The sequence below is a fragment of the Polyodon spathula genome, chromosome 5 (assembly GCF_017654505.1).
Source record: "Polyodon spathula isolate WHYD16114869_AA chromosome 5, ASM1765450v1, whole genome shotgun sequence".
NCBI classification, from domain to species: domain Eukaryota; kingdom Metazoa; phylum Chordata; class Actinopteri; order Acipenseriformes; family Polyodontidae; genus Polyodon; species Polyodon spathula.
Genome location: NC_054538.1, coordinates 48,566,586 through 48,582,778, shown reverse-complemented (window position 1 = coordinate 48,582,778; position 16,193 = coordinate 48,566,586). Strand labels below are relative to the sequence as shown.

The following is a 16,193-nucleotide window of genomic DNA, read 5'->3' as shown; positions in this document are numbered from 1 at the left end:
ACATCTAAATACAGTATAATCGTAAATCTCAAAAAACTACTCGCTTCTAAATCTTTTGTAGTCATTTTTGTATTACTTTAGTATAAATACATGTTAATTTGGATTCATATGTTGTTTTTTTCTGACTTTATTTGAACGAAGACGCACATTTGCCCGTTTTCCCATTGAAAATAGTGATATTTTGAAATATCACTGTCCTGGTCACAAATGCAAAGTTTGTGGGGAATAATAGCCATTTTCTATACTTTTGAGGCATAAGCACTTAGGAAATAACACTTACTACCCAGGAACAAAAATTGTGTTACATAGTGTTATATAATTCCTTTCCTTCAGTCTTTTTTTTTAATGCTCACTATCAAGAGAAATTAGGAATAGAATGATTTTCCCAAACTGAACCAAAACCAACATTTTACTAAAATTCCAAATCGAACAATGCCGACAGCAGATAAAACTGAAATGAGACCACATTTTTTACAAAGCATTGGCAGTTTAAGCACTAAGTGGGCGGGACTTTTTGGGAGGTCAAGCACTTTTCTGTATGTAGACGGTTCATATTAACATCCCTTAATTGTAAAAAGTGCTTCCTATTTTTTGTTCTGAATGCCGCTTTGTCTAATCTCCATTTGTGACCCCTGGTCCTTGCTTCTTTTTTCAGGTCGAAAAAGTCCCTTGGGTCGACACTGTCAATACCTTTTAGAATTCTGAAAGCTTGAATCAGGTCGCTGCGTAGTCTTCTTTGTTCAAAACTGAATAGACTCAATTCTTTTAGCCTGTCTGCATATGATATGCCTTTTAAGCCCGGAATAATTCTGGTCGCTCTTCTTTGCACTCTTTCTAGAGCAGCAATATCTTTTTTATAGCGAGGTGACCAGAACTGCACACAATATTCAAGATGAGGTCTTACTAGTGCATTGTACAGTTTTAACATTACTTCCCTTGATTTAAATTCAAGACTTTTCACAATATAGCTGAGCATCTTGTTGGCCTTTTTTATAGCTTCCCCACATTGTCTAGATGAAGACATTTCTGAGTCAACAAAAACTCCTAGGTCTTTTTGATAGATTCCTTCTCCAATTTCAATATCTCCCATATGATATTTATAACGTACATTTTTATTTCCTGCATGCAGTACCTTACACTTTTCTCTATTAAATGTCATTTGCCATGTGTCTGCCCAGTTGTGAATCTTGTCTAGATCATTTTGAATGACCTTTGCTGCTGCAACAGTGTTTGCCACTCCTCCTACTTTTGTGTCATCTGCAAATATAACACGTTTGCTTACTACACCAGAAGTCAGTACTGTAGATTAGGAATAGCAGAAGACCTAATTGGTACACCACTGGTTACCTCGCTCCATTTTGAGCTTTCTTCTCTAATCAGTACTTTGTTTTCTGCATGTTAACCACTCCCTAATCCATGTACAGTACATGCACTTCCTTGAATCCCTACTGCGTTCAGTTTGAGAATTAATCTTTGATACGGGACTTTGTCAAAAGCTTTCTGGAAATCTAAATAAACCATGTCATACGCTTTGCAATTATCCATTGTTGATGTTATCGATGTTGCATCCCCCAAAAAATCAAGCAGGTTAGTTATATACGATCTTCCTTAAATCATGTTGACTGTCTCCAAGGATACTGTTAGCACATAGGTATTTTTTCCCTCCCCCATTTTGGAGTTTATTATAGTTTCCATAAGTTTGCATATAATAAAAGTCAGGCTTATTGGTCTGTAGTTACCTGGTTCGGTTTTGTTTCCCTTTTTGTGGATCAGTATTAACTTTGCAATTCTCCAGTCTATCAGTAGAACCCCTGTGTCAAGAGACTTGCGGATTGATTCTGATAGCCCTCAGTAGGGAAAACGGTGGTTTCATACTTAGTTTGGGTGTCCAGATGGCTGGGGCTGTTTTCTTTTCAGGTTTCTAAAATGGTTTGTTGATGAAAGGTGCTGGTGCTTCAAGCACTGGAGGCACACACAAGCACCCAGCTGGCGTACCCTAACTTAATCCTTTGTTAAAAAATGCATCCTAAGAAGTGAAAAGCTGAAGCTCAAAGTTTGAGATAAACAAAAAAAGTTGCTAAGTCTGTAGGATCTGTTAAAATACTCTGTGTAAACTTAATGCAGACCTAATAAACCAAATAAAACAGCCAAATGCAAAAGTACTGAAAGAAAATTAAACGTAAGTTGAGGTCCCAAACCATTTTGAAACTGGAATAAGGTGAAGCTGTGTGGACCAACCAGACTTGAAGAAGACCATGCTTACAAAACACCTGGATTCAAAGGGACATTGTAGCCTACCATTTGGAGTCTTAGTGAACTGGAAGATACTTTAAATTAGAGGCTTCTGTGAGCAGGTCAGTTTAGATTTATTAAGGTAGCTTCATTTACTGTGCATTAATTGAAATTTGTTTTCTTTGATTATTTTGTTTGCATTTTATTGGCATATTGACTGAATTGAAGTGTACGGGTCTTATCCATAGTCATAGTTATTATTGTAACAGGCTATAACAAACCAGGATACTTAAGCCATAAGGCACTGTACCTGTGATTTATACACATTTTATAAAAAAAGAAGGGAGAAATCTATATAGTTTCTAAAGATTTATTAACATTGAGGTAAAACCTTCCACAACAGAAACTAGTCCATATGAACTAAAAATAACATTCAAGGAAAACATTAATTTATTTAATTTCTTTTATTTCAGTAAAAGCAATTCATTTTTTTTAAATAAAGACTTTAAATAACTATCAAAAAAAAACTTGCTTAGTTGTATATCTGTGGGATGCCTGCCTTCCAGCATATCTATGCAGCACTGTTGCTAGGTAATTCACTCCCATTGGCTCTGCGTATACCAAACAGCGCAAGCGAGTTTACCGTGCTTTGTTGGTGCTTTTTTTTTCCACAGACAGTCATTTAAGCATTTAACAGCCCAATCTGATTGTTTTGTGGTATTAATTTCATTTCAAGTTTTTTTCTATATTACAGTGGCTTGCGAAAGTATTGACCCCCCTTGGCATTTTTCCTATTTTGTTGCCTTACAACCTGGAATTAAAATGGATTTTTATTTGGATTTCATGTAATGGACATACACAAAATAGTCCAAATTGGTGAAGTGAAATGAAAAAAATAACTTGTTTCAAAAAATTCTCAAAAATAAATAACGGAAAAGTGGTGCGTGCATATGTATTCACCCCCTTTGCAACTAAGCCTCTAAATAAGATCTGGTGCAACCAATTACCTTCAGAAGTCACATAATTAGTTAAATAAAGTCCACCTGTGTGCTATCTAAGTGTCACATGATCTGTCACATGATCTCAGTATATATACACCTATTCTGAAAGGCCCCAGAGTCTGCAATACCACTAAGCAAGGGGCACCACCAAGCAAGCGGCACCATGAAGACCAAGGAGCTCTCCAAACAGGTCAGGGACAATGTTGTGGAGAAGTACAGATCAGGGTTGGGTTATAAAAAAATATTCGAAACTTTGAACATCCCACGGAGCACCATTAAAGCCATTATTAAAAAATGGAAAGAATATGGCACCACAACAAACCTGGCAAGAGAGGGCCGCCCACCAAAACTCACGGACCAGACAAGGAGGGCATTAATCAGAGAGGCAACAAAGAGACCAAAGATAACCCTGAAGGAGCTGCAAAGCTCCACAGCGGAGATTGGAGTATCTGTCCATAGGACCACTTTAAGCAGGACACTCAACAGAGCTGGGCTTTACGGAAGAGTGGCCAGAAAAAAATAAGCAAACACGTTTGGTGTTCGCCAAAAGGCATGTGGGAGACTCCCCAAACATATGGAAGAAGGTACTCTGGTCAGATGAGACTAAAATTGAGCTTTTTGGCCATCAATGAAAACGCTATGTCTGGCGCAAACCCAACACCTCTCATCATCCCGAGAACACCATCCCCACAGTGAAGCATGGTGGTGGCAGCATCATGCTGTGGGGATGTTTTTCATCGGCAGGGACTGGGAAACTGGTCAGAATTGAAGGAATGATGGATGGTGCTAAATACAGGGAAATTCTTGAGGGAAACCAGTCTTTTCAGTCTTCCAGAGATTTGAGACTGGGACGGAGGTTCACCTTCCAGCAGGACAATGACCCTAAGCATACTGCTAAAGCAACACTCCAGTGGTTTAAGGGGAAATATTTAAATGTCTTGGAATGGCCTAGTCAAAGCCCAGACCTCAATCCAATTGAGAATCTGTGGTATGACTTAAAGATTGCTGTACACCAGCAGAACCCATCCAACTTGAAGGAGCTGGAGTAGTTTTGCCTTGAAGAATGGGCAAAAATCCCAGTGGGTAGATGTGCCAAGCTTATAGATACATACCCCAAGAGACTTGCAGCTGTAATTGCTGCAAAAGGTGGCTTTACAAAGTATTGACTTTGGGGGGGGGGGTGAATACTTATGCACGCTCAAGTTTTCTGTTTTTTTGTCTTATTTCTTGTTTGTTTCACAATAAAAAATATTTTGCATCTTCAAAGTGGTAGGCATGTTGTGTAAATCAAATGATACAAACCCCCAAAAAATCCATTTTAATTCCAGGTTGTAAGGCAACAAAATAGGAAAAATGCCAAGGGGGGTCAATACTTTCGCAAGCCACTGTACATTTACCTTTTTGAAAGATTTTGTACCTGAAAAGCTAGTGAGTGCGTGCGTGGTAGTAAGAAACAGTGAAGAAAGGCGAGTCGGATGGTTAAGACATTGCGTGTAATAATGTAAATACTATCGAAAAATATAAAAATAGCCAAAATTAAATGAAGAGTCGGTTTAACAAAAAGACGTCTGATACCAACTAAAATTAGGAAAATAAAACTGACAACTGGGTCCGACCAACGTTACAGAAAATCACTGGTATGTACTACAAATACAATACCAAAACAGTCTTTTGTAGTGCAAATTAACAAAAACTGGAAGATATGACAAGACACCCTGATCTCTTCAGTATCTTCCATGACAGCAGGTATTTTGACAGTTGTTTTCTTTGATTTTGATGGTGCAGTGATTTGCTTTTGTTCCCAAGTAGTTCCTAATCGTGACACTGTGCTGGATATTGTAACGGCTTGGAACACTGATGGAATAATCAGCATGCAGTATTCTAACAATCCGTTTTATAATAAACTATAACTTTGTGTATGTTATTTGGGGTCTGATAGAAATAGTGTGTATGGACATTTGTGAGGTGGACTCACTGCTTCCAATAAAATTGTCCAAATATGATGGATTCACATTAGCAGCAATATTATCTTCTGTAATCCAGCAGTACCTTTAAACAATGGATTTCAGTATCTCTTAAAACAACGGATTTCAGTATTTCTTAATGGATTTCAGTATCTCATACAATGGATTTCAGTGTCTCTTACACAACAGATTTCAGTATCTCAAACTTCCACAATTCCGGTTACTGTGTGTGGTGTCTCTTTGTAAAAACATCTTCCACCTTGATCAAATCTGAGACGGTAGTAAACATCCCAGTTTAGCAACTCAACCAGCGGGTTTATGAACACAGACCCCTGGAGAGGAGAGGTTAAGTCAGGTTATGGCCTCCCCCCCTCAATGCTTTTCTAGCAAGCCAGGGAGACACAGTGTCTAGCCTCATCACATGGACTAGGCAAGTGATTAGCTTTACTGGTCTGTGTCATGTCAGCTCTGGCTGTATTATTAACCACAGGTTACAAAACAAGATCACATGCTACCAACTGAGGGGAAAAAAGAGACTCAAATACCCCTGACCTTTTTTAATAGTTGTTTGTAAGACTGGGCCGCATGATATCACAATGTAACTAATACAAATAAAGAAACTAGCAAAGGTTGTGCCAAAGCAGATGCTTTCTAGAAAAAAAAAAAAAACTTATAAAACATGTCTTATTTGTAGTATCCTTTCAAGCTGATGCAGTGGCTTTAAATAAAAACGAGTTCACATCTGTGCTATGTCTGTCAGAATATGAGCTTAACAGTTGGATGCATTACGTTTCTGGGTTTCAACAGTACAATCTGTTAACCAACCATTTAATACTGGTCTTTAATAGTGAAAAAAAAGACAAATAATGTACACGGTTACTTAAATATCTGGTAAAACAAAAGAGATTTTGAATATGTATTTCTGTAGGCTGCCCTTTGTATATATATTTCACTTTTTTTTTTTTTTTTTTTTTTTTTTTTTTTTAATATGTTCAAAAGAGAGTGTACCACTAATATGAAAGCCAAATGAAACATCTTAAATGATATAAAAAATAAAAACACAAAGTAGAAAAATAAAGTCTCCCTCTTCTCCACGATGCATTTTTGATTGACACTGCTGAAAGATAATCTGTCAGTGAGGTAGATTTCATGAATAAACAGCATCAGGCTTAACTTTCCCGCCAGGAGACATAAACTATTGCAACTTTAATAGGGTGTTGATAAAATGACAGGGTTACATGGTATCCCAAGTGTTGGAAGCAACAGATACCAGACAGGGATGATTAAAATAGTTAACTCTTTAAGGACCAGGATCATACTGAAGTGGGTTTCTAGACAGCGATTGTGTAAACATGACAAAAAAAAGTACTTCATTTTGATGACTTACAGGGCCACCATACTTTGCAATAGAGTCTTGAAACATCAATAGACAGGGGAGAGACTGACGTTCCCCCCCCCCCCCCCCCACCCCCCCCCCCCCCCCCCCACTTACCCCCCCCCCCCCCCCCCCCCCCCCCCCCCCGTGTGACATCACTGATAGGAGTATTTAGGCCCAGATTTATAAAGGACTGTGCATGTTTTACAACCGTAAAACGGGCGCTGAGGGTTCTGAATTCTTGGATGGGATTTATAAAACACATGCAATGGCATAAACACACAATTAATACGTGACTTGCTGGGGCAATGTCTCTGTGTGCTCTTGATGCATGTGTAATTCTGTATATGCATATGTAATTCTGGGGCATTTCTGAATGAAACCACTAAAATTGGGAGGGGATTTTGTAAATTAAGTATTAAATATTCTGTCTAATTTATTCAAGTTGCCAGTAATTGCGGGCCTCGTACTTGCGTGATTATTTTAAGAACTCTGAAAAGCAGGTGTTAATTTGTCGCAGTCAGACAGTAGGCTATATAAAAGTCAAGGTGATGTGGGAGGAAGAGGCATCATTTTCAAGATCAAAGAAACATTTAATAGCATTTTGCAAAGAGCTCATTTTTTAACCCTTCTGATCAAATCAATTTGTAAATTACGGTTTATAATACCGGTGCCGTATTGTTTTGCAAACTCTAATTTTCAATACACGTTTCACAGCTTACATGACAAAACAGAAAGTCTGCAAAGCGAGAATATAGAATCTATTTAAAAAAGGTTCTTAGAAGCACTTAAAAAGGTCTCCCCACAGTGGCAAAGCAAGGTTTTAACAAGCCTTACCTAGACATTATTAAAAGAACAGTATTCCGAGGCGCACAAAAGAAAAAGTCTCATATACAATGAGGGCTCATACTCTACCGTTATTTTAGCAACGCCTGGTCCTGGGGAAGCATCCTACTGAAAAATGCTTGGGCCTGAAAGGGTTGGAAACTATTTAAATTGGTAATAGTGGTCAACAAATCTATCTAAATACACAGAGAAAATAGGTTGCCAGTAATGTATTTTAAATAAAAAATAGTAAATACTATTTTGCAAATAGATTTTTTTTTAGTAGTTGACACCATCTACTATACACCAAATAATGTTTATATTTTTCCATAATAGTATATTGAAAATATCAGTCAGTAACAGGACATCCCTTTACACCAAATTATGTTAATAGCAACATTCATTATTGTTTGTAGTTGAGTATCTTCAGACTAAGAGACATATTTTCAGACAGTTGGTCAAGGCTGAAAATTCTGACAGCATAGTGATTTTTATTGTGAAAAGGATACATCTTATATACAGACATTGACCAATCACATCACTTGTTTCAGGTTCCATAGCCACAGCTGGATTAAAAGATGATTATTTTGCCATGGCACTACTTAATTGTAGTGCCATGGCACCCCCCCCCCCCCCCCCCCCCCCCCCCCATTTAAGGTAAAAGTCAGAATTAGAACAGGTCTTTGAAATGTGCAGTGTTTGCCTACTGGTTTCTATCAGTTGAGCGCACTCAATTTTGAAACCATTATGACTTGGTGGCTAAAAAGCTGGACTTGATCACCCTATTATTCTGGCTTTAATAAATACCAGTAAAAAAAGAAAAAAAAAGGTCAAACCAGAAAAAATACATACAATGGCTGTCAAGGACCCTGAATCACTATGCTGATAAGGAATCTTCAACAGAAGTTTCTCTTTGTTCCCTCCTGAAAAACAGTTCACCATTCCACACCAGAAACACCTGTTTATTTAAATGTCTAAAAATAGTCTAACATTCCACATGCTGCATTAGCCCACACATTCCTTTATGTTACAGTACAATGTTTCTATCCAACAATGAGTTATGCCATGAATTAACTCATTAACGTCACGAGGTATGGTTTCAAGTTCATTTTGACTCCTAGAACCTGAATTGTAGCTCAATTTGTATATTTATAGATGCCTCAAAGTTACTGTACCTGTTAATCTGAGATCATTTTATACACACCAACTTTCTTTGCAATAGCAGCCTGAGGAACCACAGGAGACTCCTCCTTCTTCAAGAGTTAAACATGGTGTATGCAATTTACTCAAGTCAAAGCATAATCAAGCACTCACTGCACTGTGCTACGCAACCTGTCTTGCTCTGAAAAGCGATCTCTGTTACTTATTTGAAAACACTACCCAAATTAAAATAAGTGACGTCCCAAATAAACAACATAAATAGCATTGGGAAGAATCGTCTCCCAGAGTTGTATCCCATTTAAGCAGCAATCCTAATTCAGTATCAGTATTCAATACCAGTATCCTGATTAGGCACAGCCAACTATATCTGCATCAACGAAACTTCAAAGTAATTTTAAACAGCTACATTAAAACAGAAAACAAGCCAATGACTTTTCTTCTGACTAGAGATAATATTAGATCCACCAGTATCATAAAGTTACCATGATGACCTACATCCAACATATGCTGAATGAATGAAACGCCCACTTTTATATGAATAATAATTTCTGTTAATGTCTTTAGCTAGTTTCATCCCAACTTCAGCAACATAGAAATAAGTGTGACACAGACAGACAACCTGCATTATCAGATTATCCCCAGATATTAGACCATCAATAACTTGTAAAATAGAATGTCCTTAGCAAGCTTAAAATGACAATTAGAAAACCCCTCTACATTGTGTATAGAGGTTGTCCATCAAACCGCTTATTTATTTTGATTAAACTTACAAAGGAGATTCCCTTTAGCACAAGTTATTGATAGGATCTGGGGTATAGCGGTTGTCTGTTACAATATAACGTGCTGGGGATGGTCTTAGAAAATGTCCTCACAAGTGGATAAGTGGTTCTCTAGATATATACGTACAGTAGGGCTTGAATTTATCAGTGAATATTCTTTACGAGTGCCCAAATACATTAGTAAAATCACTCAGCCTTTAAATAAATGTATTTGTTTTGAACCAACATGTGTTCTACATTGAAACATCATTAAACATTTAAATTTTGCAACAACTATGCAAGCTCCCTACTCAAGATTGTTATTGGAGAATAGGGATGATTCTCCACTCATTCTCTACCTCCAACCTCCACCCACTTAGTCATGGCAGTACTGCACAATTAACAGGCTTCATGTTAGATCTGAATCTTATTAAAATTCCTGTTTAGACTTACCGAGCCCAAAGTCTGTGGACCCATATTCCCCCTCAACACACAGGATCTAAAGCAAGGCTCGCACGAACATGGGTACCCGCATCCCTTAGGCACACACCAGCACTGCTTTTTTTAAAATCATGCAAGTAATACAGTTGTGTGCAAGTGCAAGATTCAGAATGTTGGCATGCTCAAACTATGCATTGTAGTTCCCGCTGTGGAGAACTGTAAAATATGGACACGGGTACTACCTGGATCGAAGCAGACTGAAGGACTGAACACTAAACTGAGATTTCCCTTTCAAGCGACGACCTGTGTACGGTTGTATGTTTCACTGAAATCCATTTCAGGCTTTTGTGGATCCTACTCCTGCCTTAGCTGCTACCAATTTTTGCAACCTTGTTGCCACTAGGTTGCAGCAACCTAATTTGCATGATACATTGTGGACTAGCTGCAATAATGCTGCAACCTGGTTAGAGGAGGGTTTCAGCAATAACGCTGGCATATACCAACAGCATGTCGCGGCAGGCTTTGATTTTTTGGTAAAGGTTTTTGTTTGTCGTTCTTTTAGAAAGAAAAAACATTGTTTGTGGCTTTTAGTGTTTGTTTCTTATTTTATAAAAATATCAAAACAAATTATTTGTGTACAACAAAAGACTTTGTACTGGGTTACCTGACATCCCGGGAAAAGCGGGATTGTCACAGTTTTCTGCCTTCATTTTTTGTATTTACATTTTTTTATAAATACAAAACTGTAGCAGTGTGCTCAGCAAGTTAACAGCAGAGTAATTTATTACTACAAAAACTAAATAAAACAAATCTTATGGACTACAGTGCTCCCTCGCTATAAGGCTCTCGGTTATAACGCGCATCGGACATAACACTCCTACAGCAGGTCTCCCAAGTCCCTATACTAGTGATTCATGCAATATTTCTACAGTAAATACAGTAACAGCATTGTTCAAACTGTAAACAACTTCTCAGTCTAACTTCCGTTTCTATCTCTGGCTTTTGATACAGTATCTGAACTGAAGAAAAGTTGCGCTGGCACTTTATAACAAAGACATCTTATTCAACATGCATTTTAGAACTAAATAAATGTTAGGTCTATTATGTGGTTATCTTTCCTAATGTATTTACTTTTTTGCTGCGAAAGAAGCTTCAGCTTTCTCCGGGAGACGAGACGCTTCAGCTTCGCTTCAGCCAGAGCGCCATTAGCCAAACCTGGGGCGAGCCCATTCCCTCTTACCCTCCCCCAACCTGCTCTCCTTCTCACACCTGGTTTGCTTGTCTGTTACTTCAAACTGAACTTTCAACCGCCTTTAATTTACAATTTACAAAACTGCTACTTAAAATTATCCACGAGTGGTAATGTTACCTATTTTTTTTGTAAAAAATATAGCGTTGATTACATGTTGCTTTACGTATGATTAATACATGGAAAGTTATATTTTTGCTTCACTATATGTGCATTATAGAGAGGGAGTTATTTTATTTTGTATTTTAGTCAGATGTGTGTTGTGTGTCCCGCGGCCCCCACTTTCTGATTAACTACAGCCTGATGGCCAGGAGTACACAATATTTTCTAAGTTACCTGTATATACAGGAGCACAGATTATTCTATAAATTACCTGTATATACAGGAGTACAGATTATTCTATAAATTACCTGCATATACAGGAGTACAGATTATTCTATAAACTACCTCTATATACAGGAGTACAGATTATTCTATAAATTACCTGTATATACAGGAGTACAGATTATTCTATAAACTACCTGTATATACAGGAATACAGATTATTCTATAAACTACCTGTATATACAGTACACAATATCCTATATGTTACCTATACATACAGGAGTACACACTATTCTATAAAGTGCCTGTATATATAATATACAGTATTCTATATGTTATCTTTTTTTTTATTTATTTTTTTAATCTTAGCAAGTTCATGGGAGAATGCTTTATATGATAGTGCTTTTTTATTTTTGTTGTTTTTTTTATTTTGAATGCAGGATTTGTTTGAAGACTGAGTTCGAGTCAACATGTTGTCAGTGAATTTAAGTTGCAAAAGGTAGCACTATTGACAATTTAATGCATTTAATGATAGTTAACGAGTTAATGCAGCAAGGAACTAACAGCGTGCGCACACACACACACACACACACGTGTGTGTGTGTGTGTGCTATTAGTTCCTTCACGGTCACTCTTGAAATCAGAACTTAAAGGATGTGTTGCAGTAAGAATACCTCTGTTAAGAAAGGGGAACATGACTAAAAGGCTAAAATATGCACAAGAACACAGAAATTGGACTATGGAACAATGGTCAAAGATGCTTTGGACTATTGATGGACGGACAATGACATCTGTGCCTTCTGTCAGTTCTGTTGTCAATTCAATGATTGTCTTTTTGTACTCCTTAAGGATATTAGTTTGTTAGTTGACTATCATATATAATTCACAACTTTATATATATATATATATATAAAATTAGATTTTTTTTTTTTAAATAACAACATCTACCTACATCTAAGATACCCTAAGTTTTTTTTTTGTCTTTTTAGAAAAAATTAAAATATTACAGACATGACTCAAAAAAAGATTGTCAAATTTGGCCAAGAATGTAGAATACTCAGATTTGATAAAGGACTTTGCGGCCGCTAAATCTAGGAAAACATCTTATTTATTTTCTTACGTAGTCTATAGCATAAAATGGATTTGATAAAGCCCAGGGGATAATTTGTATTAATTTTATTTTTAAAAAAGGGAAAAGTGGCATTGCACACAGTGTCAAGTGTCAATGTGGGATTTTTTTGTTTTGTTATTAACACTATTTATTTATTTATGCCTGGTCATTCTTGTCACTGACCTGTGAGAACTGACTTCAGGCATTACAGTATTTATCAACAGGCCTATGGGGGCATGTTCATTAAATATAATAATAAAAAATAAAAAAGATATGTTTGACTGAAACTTGAGTGCTTTGGAGTTGTGAATTATATAAAAATAATAAAGTCTAACAAAACTAACTGAAACAAGTATTCATTATCATTTTAAGATCATGAACATTATTTACTATATCAACGTACCGTATCAGTATAGGCGGGTGCATATGATTACATGATGCACCTTTATACTAACTTTAAGACACAGTTACTACTGTAGCATTCTGAATGTTCTGGACCAATCACTGCCTAGGGCCCTGCAAAGCCTAAGTGCTCCCTCTCTATAAGGCTCTCGATTATAATGCACCTCGGACATAATGCTCCTACAGCATGTCCCCCAATTCCGTATACTAGTGATTCATACAATACTGTATTTCTTTTTTGCAATACTGTATTTCATTTTTTTTTTTTTTGTTATTTTCTCCCCAATTTAGTAGTGTCCAACTATTTTAGTTTAGCTCAGCTCACCACTACCACCCCTGCACTGACTCGGGAGGGGTAAAGACGAACACACGCTGTCCTCCGAAGCATGTGCCATTAGCGGCCCGCTTTTTTACATACTGCAGACTTGCCAAGCAGCCACCCAGAGATACACAGTGTCAGAAGACAACGCAGCCCTGGGCTGCTTACAGGCAGCCCGCAGCTGCCCGGCCAGACCACACGGATCACTTGTGCGCGGTGAGCCGTTGGACACCCTAAACGACATAACCCTCCCTCCCCCTGGGTGGCGCTCAGCCAATTGTGCGCCACCCCCTGGGAGCTCCCGTCCTCACTCAGCAAATGAATGGCCTGGACTGGAACTAGCGACATCCAGACTACAGGGCGCATCCTGCACTCTACGCGAGTGCTTTTACTGTATGCGCCACTCGGGAGACCCCTAATACTGTACTTCTACAACTTCTCAGTCTAACTTCCATTTCTGTCTCTCCCTTTTGATACAGTATCTGAACTGAAAAAAGCTGCACTATAACACAGACATCTTATTCAGCATTGGTTTTATAATTAAATACATTTTAAGCCTATTACGTGGTTATCTTTCCTAATGCATTTACTTTTTTGCTGCGAGACGAGATGCTTCAGCCTTGCTTCAGCCCCACTCCAGCAGCCGAACCTGGGGCGAGCCTACTCCCTCTTCCCCTCTCCCGACCCGCCGTCCTTCTCGCACTTGGTTTGCTTGTCTGTCACTTTGAACTGAACTCCCAAATGCATTGCGCGCATGCATCGCAGTGTCTATTTATGTAACAGTTTTCATAATGCAGCTGTACATTTATTGAGTCTGACTGTCGTCTGTCATCATGGCTTCAGAACGTGTAGACCTTTCTATAGCCGATAAAGTTTGGATTCTGGAGGCACTACGTGAACCTGGTGATAAACAAGTACAGGTAGCAGAAATGTTTGGCTTCTCAATTTGTTGTATCGTTGAAATAGGCTACAAAGCTGCACGCAAAATTGAGAGTGATTTACAGCTGGAAGTGGCGAATTGTTAAAAAAAAATAAAAAAAAATAAAATTGGACAATTACATCTTTTAAAATTATGTTCTGTATTAAATCTAAGTACTGTATACCAAGTTTCTTCACTGTTTTTAAGGATATTGATAGTATGTTGTTGTAATACTATGTGTACAATACAGTGGTGTGTATACTTTTGTTTTACACATCCCTGTAATATTAGTAAATAGTTGTTTGTTCTGATATTCTGTGTTTTTAGTGTTTATTTTTTTTAATGCTAATGAACCAAGACGTGTATTTCAGAGAGGTGAACTATAGTATACATTGTTTTTCCATATACATACACTTGAAAATGTGGCTTTTTCACTTTATAACAACTTTTTGCTGGGGAGAGAGAGAGAGAGAGAGAGAGAGAGAGAGAGAGAGAGAGAGAGAGAGAGAGAGAGAGATTTTCTATACTTGAACATTTTGAAATAAAAGGGAAGTGAAACAATTTAAAAAAAAAAAAAAAAAAAAAAAAAAAACAGCTACAACACTCTTCACCTATTAAGAACATTCATATGTAAACTACTTCATTCAGTTTATTCTTGACCGATACAACAAATACAAAGTTTAATGTAAACATGAACCCAAAGCAGAGTTCAATTTTTTTTTTTGGTCAAAAAATATTAAATGCAATGGTCGCCTTGATTCGTCTATAATAAACAATGTACAAAAATTACTTCCACCCCACCCAGTAAACTTCACCATTTAAAATCAAATTTGCAATGACTGCTTTCTTTAAAAAAAGAAAAAAAAAATGCTCCATTTGTTTCCAATATATACAATTTTCATGAAATGAGAGAACAGCATGCTCCAATCAGTTTCAAACATAAACCTCCAAGGCCACAGTGTCTGATACGTAATTGGGATTTTAACTCAACTTTGTTTTGCTGGTGAGCACACATTTTACTGACCACTGTAACCTGCTTAAAAGGTAATGACTATCCAGTTTTAACAATGCGACTTGACTCTTGATACATTTGTTACAACACAATGCATGTTAAGATATTAAGAACATAAGAAAGTTTACAAACGAGAGGAGGCCATTCGGCCCATTTTGCTCGTTTGGTTGTTAGTAGCTTATTGATCCCAGAATCTCATCAAGCAGCTTCTTGAAGGATCCCAGGGTATCAGCTTCAACAACATTACTGGAGAGTTGGTTCCAGACCTTCACAATTAATTCTCTGTGTAAAAAAGTACCTCCTATTTTCTGTTTTGAATGCCCCTTTGTCTAATCTCCATTTGTGACCCCTGATCCTTGTTTCTTTTTTCAGGTCGAAAAAGTCCCTTGGGTCGTGTGGCGGAGTGTCCCGACCCTTTGTTTATTATTGTTTTGATTTATATATTAATGCGACGGCGAAAGCCGACCAATATTATTATTTATTATTATTATGTATTGTTTGGCTGAATGAGCGAGACGCTGTCCGCCAGATTATTGTTTTTATTTTTGAAAACCTTGTGAGGATGCGTGACTGATCAGCTACTGATTATTTAACTAGCTGACAGTCACGCAGCTTTATTTAATTTTGTTCAGCCAGCAGCTGTCTGCACTTGAGGTGGAGTGTAAGAGTGAGGAGAGATGCAAGTCTGTGTGAGGGGATTTAAAACTAAACTAAAAACAATTGCTACACGTGCTGGCTAAAACCCAGCATGATACTTGTTTGTTTCGTTCACTGCTGTTTTGTTTATTATTTGTTTATTCGTTTGGCCAACGCGCCCTTTGTTTTGTGTGTGTGTTTGGTTTTGCTTACACCTTTTATTTTCTGTTAATCATAAATAAATATACTGAGCGCCACGGCTCAGTTACTTCCCTTTATTTTTAAATTCAACACTTTTCACAATGTATCCAAGCATCTTGTTGGCCTTTTTTATAGCTTCCCCACATTGTCTAGATGAAGACAATTTCTGACATTTCTGAGTCAACAAAAACTCCTAGGTCTAGATTCATTCAATTTCAGTATCTCCCATATGATATTTATAATGCACATTTGTATTGCCTGCA

General features: G+C 37.4%; 1 protein-coding gene across 4 annotated transcripts in view; it reads right to left on the bottom strand.

Moving 5' to 3' along the window:
- enah (ENAH actin regulator) overlaps positions 1 to 16,193 on the bottom strand; it is a 234,966-nt gene that overhangs the window by 76,060 nt on the left and 142,713 nt on the right. The gene's annotated exons all lie outside the window — the stretch shown is intronic.